This window comes from Odontomachus brunneus, unplaced genomic scaffold, assembly GCF_010583005.1.
Source record: "Odontomachus brunneus isolate Ranch 3 - 2012 unplaced genomic scaffold, Obru_v1 Obru_scaffold_148, whole genome shotgun sequence".
NCBI lineage: Eukaryota > Metazoa > Arthropoda > Insecta > Hymenoptera > Formicidae > Odontomachus > Odontomachus brunneus.
Window position 1 is genome coordinate 220,264 of NW_022639598.1, and position 11,143 is coordinate 231,406.

Below are 11,143 nucleotides of genomic sequence, written 5' to 3' on the forward strand. Positions count from 1 at the left end.
GGGGGGGGGGGGGGACTTTCTCCCGAGTCGCTCGATACGTCACTCTGCCTTGGGCGCCTCATTATTATTATTCATTGCGCTATTGCATTGATCTATTTGCACGGAGCCGATCAAGATATGGAAATCGCGCGCGCATAACCAGTCCCGAGCCGAGACGCGCGAAAAAAACGCGGCGTTTTACGGTCAACGTGAGCGGCTATAACGAGGGCGATGCGATTAGATCGATCGGCGCGTTCTGGGTAAACGAGCGCGCGAAGAAGCGCGCTCTAAAAGTGACCTAAGCCGAGTTAACGTAGTTAAACTAGCGACGCGCGGGGTAAACGCCTGCGACCGAGCCAGAAGAAGGCGACTCCTGTCCGTTCCGGCGCGATACGAGGAGCATCGCATCGCGAGGGACATTCAGCCATGAGCGATCGAAAGTCGCCGATTGCAACGCGCGCGCACGGGCGCGGCAGGAAATTAGCTGTCCGCTAATTGAAAAGTGTCTCGCTCGTGGAAGCAATTAATCTCTCAATCGTCCGACCACCTCGCACATTCGATTCTACACGCAACGACCGTAAAACGTGTGGCTTTAATTAGTTTCGATCTCTCGCGTCGAAAAAATCACTTTTCATTCGCGTCTCGCTCTCGAGATGTGTTCTGCGGCTTCGTACTTCTGCCACGATCCCGTCGGCAAGTCAGTTTTACCACTCATTTTTCCAACCTCTTGGTGAGCTAACTAAGAGTTAAATCATATGTTTGTTTTTATTTAATATGAAGGAAAACCAAAGACACGTATAATTTAAATATAGTTTCGAACCAGAAGATTGAAAAAAAAATTGTCCTTAAAGAGGAATAGTTCATTTCTGGGGTGGGATTTTAATGTTATATCAAACTGTTTCACGATGCTTTTTGAACATCTCCGTACTGTTCTCTCGATATTAACATCATTTCAATATTTGCAGAATAACGCACAAGTAATTTCTAATTCAACAGCTTAACTCGTGAATTACAGATCGACACGATTCAAGATGTATATTCTCGTTGTACGTGCTCGTTGTGCAGTTACAGTGATCATTGCCAGCGGCAGCTGTCGAAATTTCATATCCGCGAAATTTCAAGCGCGTAAATGTAGACGTTGCGTGTAATGCTCGACACGACAATTGAAAGACACCGAGGCAATTACACCGGCTGTCGAATAAAACAACGTGCGAGTTCTTTCGCACGGCACTTTCTCGCCAAGTCGGGCGATTTAAAGGGAAACTGACGTCTTCATTACAGGCCAATGGAATCGTACGGACTCCGTGATATTTGCATTGTAAATGCGATAGGTGATAGCTGAATCGCGATTGCAAAATTTTCTGTGTCGAAATTCTTTCGGTGCTGCACACAACATTACACACATACACACACACACACACACATCCATCCATCACCAGTACCGTTATCCCATCCGTTTAAAACCTCTCGTCGGCTTCTACGTGTCCATTTCTTTTTTCGCGTTTAATTATCGCATATTTTTGCTCGCGTGTTTTCGCCCGAGTCCGTCGATCGTGTTGCGCAAGCGTGCATACGCTCGAGCGCGACGTCTACGTATGAAAATTTCCCTCGCATCGCATGAGCCCGCGTCCCCGCGATAAAACCAAGATCGAGATCTACGAATCGCGTCGTAAAATTAGCGTTAAATGGACGCATAAAGATCCTAGTACGCGCCGTCGAGCGACGTCGCGAGTATCACGCGTGATGATCACGCAGGCCGCGGAATTGTTGCTGCTCCGGCCGGGGAAACGCATTCGCGACATTAGCGGCGAGCCGATTCGCCGTTAATTCAGCGAAGGAGCTGAATCCATCCCGACCGATCCTCACCTTTGCGAGCGAGGTCCCGCCGTCGCGGCGCGACGCGGCACGACACGAGCTTCGGCATTCGGTGCAAGACACACTAGTCAGCGTGGCTCGTTGCAACCCAAATGATAAATAGCGCATTGCGAGAGGGCTGCCCGCTGACATTTGAAAATGTCAGTCACTACCTACACGGCCACCACACGTAGGCACACATGCCTGCCGTCATTGTACCGATCCCTGCTGGAAACTCAAGGTACCATTGTCGTCGCGCATTCGGCCGCCGCTGCATTCGTCTCCGCCTTTTTCTCGGCTTTTCGCGAGATGACAACGCTCGTGAAAGTAAGAGAAAGAAAGAAAGAGAGAGAGAGAGAGAGACGTTTGTCGCGACAAGTTCATAATTGCCGTCGTATTTCATTACTCAGCGCGATCAACGCGTCAATATGAAGCGTCCTACATCTCGAAAGCCCACTCTTTTGAGCTGAATCAGTGGAAATGTTTCTAATAGATATCAAGAACTGTTTCACCGATGACTAGTGAATACTGATTGATTTTCAGTGAAAACACAGTCGCTTTATTTCTCACTGAACACGGCCCGAATAAGATTTCACTGCAGGGGGGAAAAAGTTTGATCGGATTAACGAGGTCTCTGGTGAAATATCAACGAACCTGAAACTTTCTGATTAAAGTTGCTAGAATTCTGTTCAAAGCAACAAAATTTTTCGTTAACTCGAGCAGAATTCTGACACTTTCAGTCAAAATGTTCTGTTTTGTTCGTATATCTTTTCGCTCAAAAATATAGTTAATCCAATCGTCTTTTCCGTGTGCGGAATCTATCACGCACAAATTCGTTACATGCTATACCAACTTCCTGCATTTACGGCGATGAAATTAACGGCTTCCACGCGCCTTGCGTGCAACGACACTGTCTGTGCTCGCAAGGTGCATCGGTAATGAAAACAGTCGCTACTATTAACTAATCCTTCCGGCGTGGTTTCACTAATTACATTGCTATACTGATAACTAAACCCTCACAATGGAAAAAAGTAATAAGTAAAAAAAAATAATAAAAAATAAAAAGTATTAATGAAAAAAAAAAAGGAAAAGCAGTATGGTTAATTCACACATAAATCTTGCTTGTGTTAATCAGATTCTATATTGAATTCAATTTTTTTTCATTATTTCCGTGCAGTTAATAACCATTTTATTTAAAAATACACTGATTCTACTTTAGCGATCACATCGATCGTTTATCAGGCAGACTGAGGCGCAAATTTAATTGACGGAGGGCACGCGTGGATGGATCGGTGGATGGGTGGGAAATATTTGCGAGTAGTTACCGATGATTGCATCATTATTGATCACCAATGATTACATTCGCGAAGAAAATGCTCGTAATCGCGCAAATTGCCTCGAGTAATCGGGGGGAGTCTAAACGATCGCTCAGACCATCACCATCGCGCTCGACGATCAGCTCTAACGTCCTTGATCTTTGCGCGATATCTCGCGCGATAATTCCGCCACGGCCGGCCCAAAGTACTGCCGGCCAGCGGTGCGCAAGAAATCCTTCTTACAACATAGAGAAAACGATCGGGCACCTTAGCGAGCATTAATCCGTCGGTATTCAGCGCGCCAGTAGCCGCGCCGGAGAGAATTGCGGAGGCAGCGCCGGCGGCAAGTAGAAATACGCTCTCTCTTTCTCTCTTTTGTGGGCTCGCGCGCACGGTGCGCTTATTATAATTTTTACCGGTCTTTACGATCGCGCTCGCGCGCAGTCGAACGTGCTATCAAATGCATACCTAACTGTACCGGAACATTCGACACACACGCGCGCGCGCAAGCACGTTACGTGCCGTACAGAAATAGCGTAACGCCCAGTTAAAACAGCCAGCGCGGGACACCCCCGTCATTTTTCGCGTTCGCCGCCGTCGTTCGTTTTCACGAACGCGCGGAATTACGAGCTTTCCGGAAGTTAAGTCCGCCCGTTGCTCTATCGCGCATTTTCCACCTTGCACTGGCGGAAATTTTGCCGCTCCGCATCTTCAACGAGCTGCGCCGCGCGAAATGAGGATAATGCGATAAATACGGGAACTTTCTACGGGACATAACGCGTATTATCTCCGTGAGAAGCAACGAGGAACAATAATGGCTTAATTGTTTTATAAACTCGCGAGCACGCATTCATAGCGCTGTTCGAAAATGAGATGCTCTAAAATCGAGGACAGAAACGCGAAGAATCGATGGAAACTGACAGTGGATGAGTGCTTTCCGTTTGATGACACAAGTCGACACAAGCATCACTCTGTCTCTCTTTTATATTCAATAAACAATAAAAGTAGGATGATATCTGTGTCACTAAAATTTTTCCAATCTCTTGATAAGTGAATCAATAGTTAAATTGCGTGTGTTTTTGTGGAAAAAAATTTGAAGGAAAAAATCAGGACTAACATATGATTTGACTGGAAATATTCTCTTGAAACTAAAGATAATTAGTAAGGAAAACAAAAAGAAAGAAAGAGAGGGAGATGTATCGATGAATTGAACAGCTTAATTGGTCCCGTGTTTAATTCTCGGTCTAGTCTATCTTTCATACCTAATATATTTTCTCTCACTTGTATAACTTCTTAAAAATTGATTCAGTAAATCTGATTTTTGGGCTGTTATATTTGATAATTGTTTGTTATCAATTGTAAAAACTATACAAGTATCGAGCTATGTAGAAATTACTTTCTTGACACAAAAGACGTATGATTCAACTGTTAATTAGTGTGCACTAAGATAAAAGGGCAATCGGATTGACAAAATTGGCTGTTATCCGCTTTAAAAAAATATATATATATTGCATCTATTGATGCAAATTACGCGTTAGTGCAACAACAAATTGCATTGACCAAATCGTGATCACTGAATCAATCGGTAACTCTCATCACAGCAACTATATAATCCGTTCAATCGATTAAACGTTTGTTCGAACGAATTTTATTCATTCAAACAAAGTCTCATTAGTTCAAGCACTTTTTCTTGTCAGTGTGTACCAAGAGGAATTGGAAAAATCGACCCTGAAAGCGCTCTGGAGAAGTCTCAACGTAAGGAATGACGCGAGTTTACGCGCGGCACACTCCACGCACATGTTCCCATTATCGTTATCGCAGATCACGATGGATTTAACATATGTATGTTCCGCGCGAGACGCGAACATACTCCCGTCGTACGACGATACATATTCGTAATCAGGGGACGAGGAGGAGGAGGGGGAAATTTTACTGGCGATCGCCTCCACGAGAGGAAACATATGTTACCGCGCGGGCATTTCAAATATTTAGAGACGGCTCTCGAGCCGTATAAACTTTCCACCGGCCCCCGTCTGGAATCACGGCCCGCTGTCTAGCTTCTTCTCGCTCTCACGCCAACTATTTTCGGCGTTGCGTGGCACCGGCGATTCATCGTGAGACCGTAATCCTCATTTTATCGCGTCGCTCTGAGAACCAAGAGGAGAGGAGACTTCGACCCTTCCTCCCTGTCGCTTGGAAAGATTCCTCTATTTCATCGCGAATTCTCGTCAACCGTGCAAATCATGAGAAACATTAATCCCGCAGACGCAATGAATTCAAGTGCCAATGTTCAGTTACGGCCAGGGAACGTTGAAGAACGAAGTGAAGCGGCGTGACGCGGCTGCTGCCATAGAAGTCACATATATTCCACGTGACGCGACGGGGCAAAATCGCGCGATGCAAAAGTTCGAAGCAGTTAACTACTGAACACGTAATTTATTCTTGCCCGGCTTACCACTAAACGAGAAACCGTGAGCGTTCCCTCGCTCACTGTCGAAGGGAGCAATTCAGAGAGAGAGAGAGACGTCCGTCGCAATTGAAAGGTCTCGTGGAGTGCCGGGACGAGGAAAAAAAAGGAAAGGATTAAAGCGCAGAACGCGCCTCGAGTTAAAAGACACGATCGTTCAGCGGGCTGCCCGCGACCGAGAGAGAAAGCGGTCCCGTTTTTCCTACCACCACGTTCCCGAAGGAGTCTCACACGGCACTCCGCGGACGTGCCCCGATGCGACGGTCGTAATACTCGGCCGTGCGCTTCTTGCCGGTGAGATAATGGCGGCCGAGGACGCGGGCCTGACGAGCATTATTTAAGACACGATGGCTTAACTATCCGCGGGATGAGCGTATCCGGACTTCTTCTTCTTCTGCCTCCTCCTCGCAGTCTTCGCGCGGACCAGCGCGCGTCGGCTAAGCGAGCGGGACGAGTCAATAACTATCGGGACGATAAAGCCTTGCCTTCTAATCAACGTCCGGCTGTCCATTCGTTAGCGAAACGGCACGATAAAATCGATAGGATGCCACGCATCCGAAGAGAGAGGGAGGAAGAGGGGGAGCGAAACAGAGAGAGAGAGAGAGAGAGAGAGAGAGAGAGAGAGTGCAAAGAGCGCCATGTGGGCTATCGACCACAGCTGTCAGCTCCCTGCGCGCATACATCGCGCGCCCTTAAAGCTCCCCTCACACGAGATCCATTGGGACTAGCGGAGAGGAGAGAAACGAAGGGCGAGGGGAAATATGGTACAGCCGCAGAGAATAATGACCTAGGACGACGGGAATACATGGGGCATTGCTCTCGCGAAGTTTCATAATTTTCGCGCGCGCGCGCGGGCGATTTGCAAGATACGCCAGAGGTGTCAGATGTTGACCGGCGATGTTGTACTCTCGTCGGGGTAACGGAGAACGAGCTTCGCCAGCTCGAGTGAGATCGATCGGATGCGAAGGAGCCGGTGAGAAGCCGGGGTAAGAGATATTTGGACGATGCCTCTCGGAGAATGCGTTATGAGGCGTGACGTTGGAGTACACCGAGATGCGATATGACGCGCTAAGTGATGGAGAAGAATAATTGATCTCTACAGTGATAGGACGCGAGTATTTATCATTGCTCAAACGTAAGTGGAATGAGAATTCGGTTGACTGTGTGACGTAAGCATACGTAAATGTGACATAAATGTGGAAGGTGAGGTGAAAAAATACCAATGCTTGGATAGTGATGACATTGGCATCTAACTCTGGACATTTTCTCATTGTTTTGGCTTTTAAATTTACGAATGTTTAAACTTTCAACGTAGAATATATGTATATATTCGATATATGTATATATATTGTTTTATATTGAAAGTTTAAAAGCATATTCGTATCGAAAGACAAAACAATAAGAATGTCCAGAGTTAGTTGCCGGTGTTGTTAGTGTTGGAAAAGTAACTTTTGTATCTAGAACTAAAATAGTTGATACATACTTACTATTTTTTTATTGAGAAGGCGAAACACACATAGCGGCAATTAAGTGTTTTGCGTGCAAATGCAAACAAACATTTGATCTCGTTGTAACCAAATTTCCGTCTCGACAACAGAATCCTTTTTTCAGCATAGGCATTGGTACTATTATTTCAAGATAAAATCATGATTGGTCGTTTAAAAAATTACAAAGATATATCATGTTGAGATCATGGTCTTTTTTACAGAGCATATGAAATTATCGAACGATAACCCCATATTAACGCGGCAATGCGTTGATTACAACGAGAGTAATGCACGAGGGTTGGCCTTGATGCCCCTCTCTTAAAAGGTTAAGGTCGACGTAAATAGAGTCGTGATTCATTCATACCGGGTATCGATTGCGGCCTACTCGCGTGCCCGAAGCTATCTTACGTGACTTCCCATAATCTCCGTGTGTACGAGCCTTAAGGATGAATCTTGGACACAATATCCCGAGTGTTCCGTTTTCGAGTGAGTCAGAGGGTCTGGGCGATGTCTGCCAAAATATTGTATACGCGTGTGTGTGTAAACTGGGACCTTCACGCCACACCCGTAAAAGCGGGACAATGACATCACTTATCCCCCCTCCCCCTCAAAAAAGACAATGTTTCATTCTCTCTTTCTCTATGTCGCAAGAAACAAGTATACCGTCAGATTATAATTCGCACAAATATTCTCGCAACGTTTAACCATACGATCTCTCTTCGATATCTGATGCAACTGTTGGACATTAAATCAATGAAAATTTTTCTTGACTAAAATAATTAGCGAATCAATAGTGAAAATTAATCGATCGTCATATATAAAATCATAAGCCATTTCACCGATTGATGAAACAAATTATTAAGTTTCGATTATACATTGATAAATAATTTTTATCAATCGATTTAAATTATTCGTGTTTGCATATATTCGTTATTGCATATATGGCGACTGATCAATTTTCGTTATTAATTTGTCGATTACTTTAGTAAAAAAAATATGCAATTGCAAAATATGCAAAGAATTATGCATTTACGAAGAAATAAAAGTACCAACAAAAATGAATAAAAAGTGTCATTATTTTTCTCGGTGTTTAAGATTTTAAATCGACCTAATCGAAAATAGAGGCGGGCGGTCGTTGCTTTACCGTTTGTGGATCAAATTGGAACACACACGCCATTTCATTTGAAATACGTTCTCTTTTCGCGCACAAATGCGTATCTTTTGCTGTTCCCAATTCAATTCCATTATCACGAGAAGCAATTCTAGACTATTGCAAGTCCACTTCAGAAATTGTCTTTCCTTCGCTTCGCCGTCTACGTAGCGCAGGACACGTCCCGCATTTCCCCGAGGATCTCTCCCGCCCTCGGAATCCTGCTTGTGCGCTTGGACTTTCTTAGAAGGGTACGTCTGATCTCTTTATGGGATGTTCACGGGATCGTACGGCACGATCGCACTTGGTCGGGCCAACCGCCAGCCCTTGTTAGGAGAAACGCGCATCAAGGACGAAGGTAGGATCAGCTCTACTGCACGTCGCGCGATTCGTTCAATATCAAACTTTTGAATAACAGAGCAACGAGAATATTCACGAACTTGGTCCATATCTACGCTGCGATTACATTGCAAAAGGGAAACAGTGACATTAAGGAAATATTATTGGAATATTGTATTGTTTCCAATTCATCGCGATTTGATTCATCGTCTTCTCTCGGAATACGAAAATAAACAACCGTCTATATCTTATTACATGCAATGTTTCCTCTTGTCTGCTCCGGAACAAGATAAAATTTACCTTCGTAAAATTGTCGTCTCTCTTCTCAAGTCTCAAATATTAGTCCTACTTTCGATTTTAACCTCTGAGTTTTCTAACATCTGCATATTCTGAAGGATTGGTGTATGCTTAATGCACGTGGAAACTGTGAAATCTTATTTAAGTGGTAAAAACCGCTGAAAATATCACTTATGGACCTTCCGACGAAGTTAGTAAGTCAAATAGAATCAAAAGAGACTGATATAGACTTTAAAATTTCAAAGTAGGCTTTAAATAGAATATTAAGATGAGATGTAACCGAGTCGAAATTTTATTCCTACTTTCGATCTCAATGTTCTATTTAACGCGTGCTTTGATATTCCGCAATCTATATTAATCTCCTTTGATACTGTTTAACCTACCAGCTTTGTTGGGAAGCATCCCTCTTTAGAATCCACAAGTGATATTCTGTTTTTAGCGTTTTCTGCCAATTAGAGATGCTAAGGATAGGATCTCACTTTCTATGCTTATTGCGCGTACAATGATCCTTTAGAATTTACAGATGTTAGAAAGTTCAGGGATCCGAAATAGGGTTAAAAGTTGGACTCAGGTTGACGAATTATTGTAATGGACATCGAGGAGAAAGGAAATCAGCGAAGCGATCGCGAGACAAGTCACGGCGGAGTCGCGTTCCATCGCTATACATGGCTAAAGCGATCATCGTTATAATTGTGCTCGCCGGTGCAATCGCATTGCGTATGCGGCGACCCCGCGTAACGATGACGTTCGCGCGAGACGCAAATTACAGCTGCAGCAACGGCACGGTCGCCGAGTAATTGGCAGCAATTGACGGCAATTAAGGCCAGAACTCGGCACGGTCGTGATTTCGCGTCACATTGATATCACAGAACGACAACAGACAGACGACCCTTTCGAACTCTGCATTTCGGCCGACACGATCGATGCGCGACCTTGCAACTTTCCCGCCGAGACGCGCGTGTTCGGTAAGTTCCCTCGGGGAGATTTGTCGCTCGCTGAGCGACGGTAAAGCCGGGAAAGAAAGGCCGAATATCAGAGATCATTTTCTCGACATATATAAATAAATAATATTGACCTCTATAATAAATACCTCTATAATAAATAATGATTAACTTCTTTAGTAGTGATTTAAAATGACTGTACGATTTTCCCAAGATGAGTTTTTCTCAAATAAGTGTATCTAGATTTTTGTACCTTTTATTGCGATTTTCTTTGGAGAATCTTGAAAAATAGAAAATATACAATTTTTATTTGTATTAGCTATGAGTTAAAAAAGATACAACATTTTTGTTCATATATTAACTTCTCAAATAGTACGTATATGCCTGCAAATATTTTATGGTGAAAAAAAATATTAAGTTCCTTAAATTTATATTTATTTATATTATTATATTTTTAAACTCGTAGTATATATATAAATATAAAATTAAATATATTTTGTCTTCTTCTTTTCAAAATTCTTCAAAAAATAGCAACAAAAAGAAATAAAATTTAGATATTTTTATTTAGAAAAAATCACCCCGCCTTGGACGGAATCGCGCATTTTAAATCACTACTGACGAGGTTTATTCATTTAAGATTTCTTTCAAGATTTTTTCGAAAGAAATCGATCGAAGGAGGCTCCTTCATGATTGCCCGACGCCTGGCTTTAATCTTCAAGTTTCGCCTTAATAGGTAAGGTCTATTGAAAATGACACCGCGACATTTCCGCAGCAAACATCGCGCAAACTGGTTCATAGACTTTTTTTATATGCAACGTGTAATCCCATTCGGAGCAAGCACGCACATATGCTCGACTAGTTACGCGCTCTGCAACACGCTTTTGTCATAATGTAAAATTTGCCCGCGACTAGACTTGCTCGCTACTCTCCGCATTGTCGCGCCGAGTATTGTTACATTGTGATGTAAATCTACGCACGCAAGCGCGGCTTGTCGCACCGAATGTCGGATTCGCGCCGGAAGTGCGATGCAAATTTGACACGCCGCGCCACACCCCCTCCCTCCTCCTCCGCATCGTAGCGACGTTTACGTACTCGTGCAGCCCCATAATTAGAATAGTTTCACGGTTTATTAAGGGGTCAGAACGATGGGCGCGCCAAGAAGGATCGCAGACAATGCCGCGAAAGAGCGTTAATGATAATAGCTCTTGACGCAGCCACGAGTGAAAACTGTGCCACTGTTGTTCCGCTGCTTATCTCTCTTTCTCTCTCTCTCTCTCTCTCTCTCTCTCTCTCTCTCTCTCTCTCTCTCTCTC

General features: G+C 44.0%; 1 protein-coding gene across 1 annotated transcript in view; it reads left to right on the forward strand.

Moving 5' to 3' along the window:
- The window catches only part of LOC116850524 (disheveled-associated activator of morphogenesis 1), a 92,162-nt gene that overhangs the window by 1,450 nt on the left and 79,569 nt on the right, over window positions 1-11,143 (forward strand). The window lies entirely within an intron of this gene.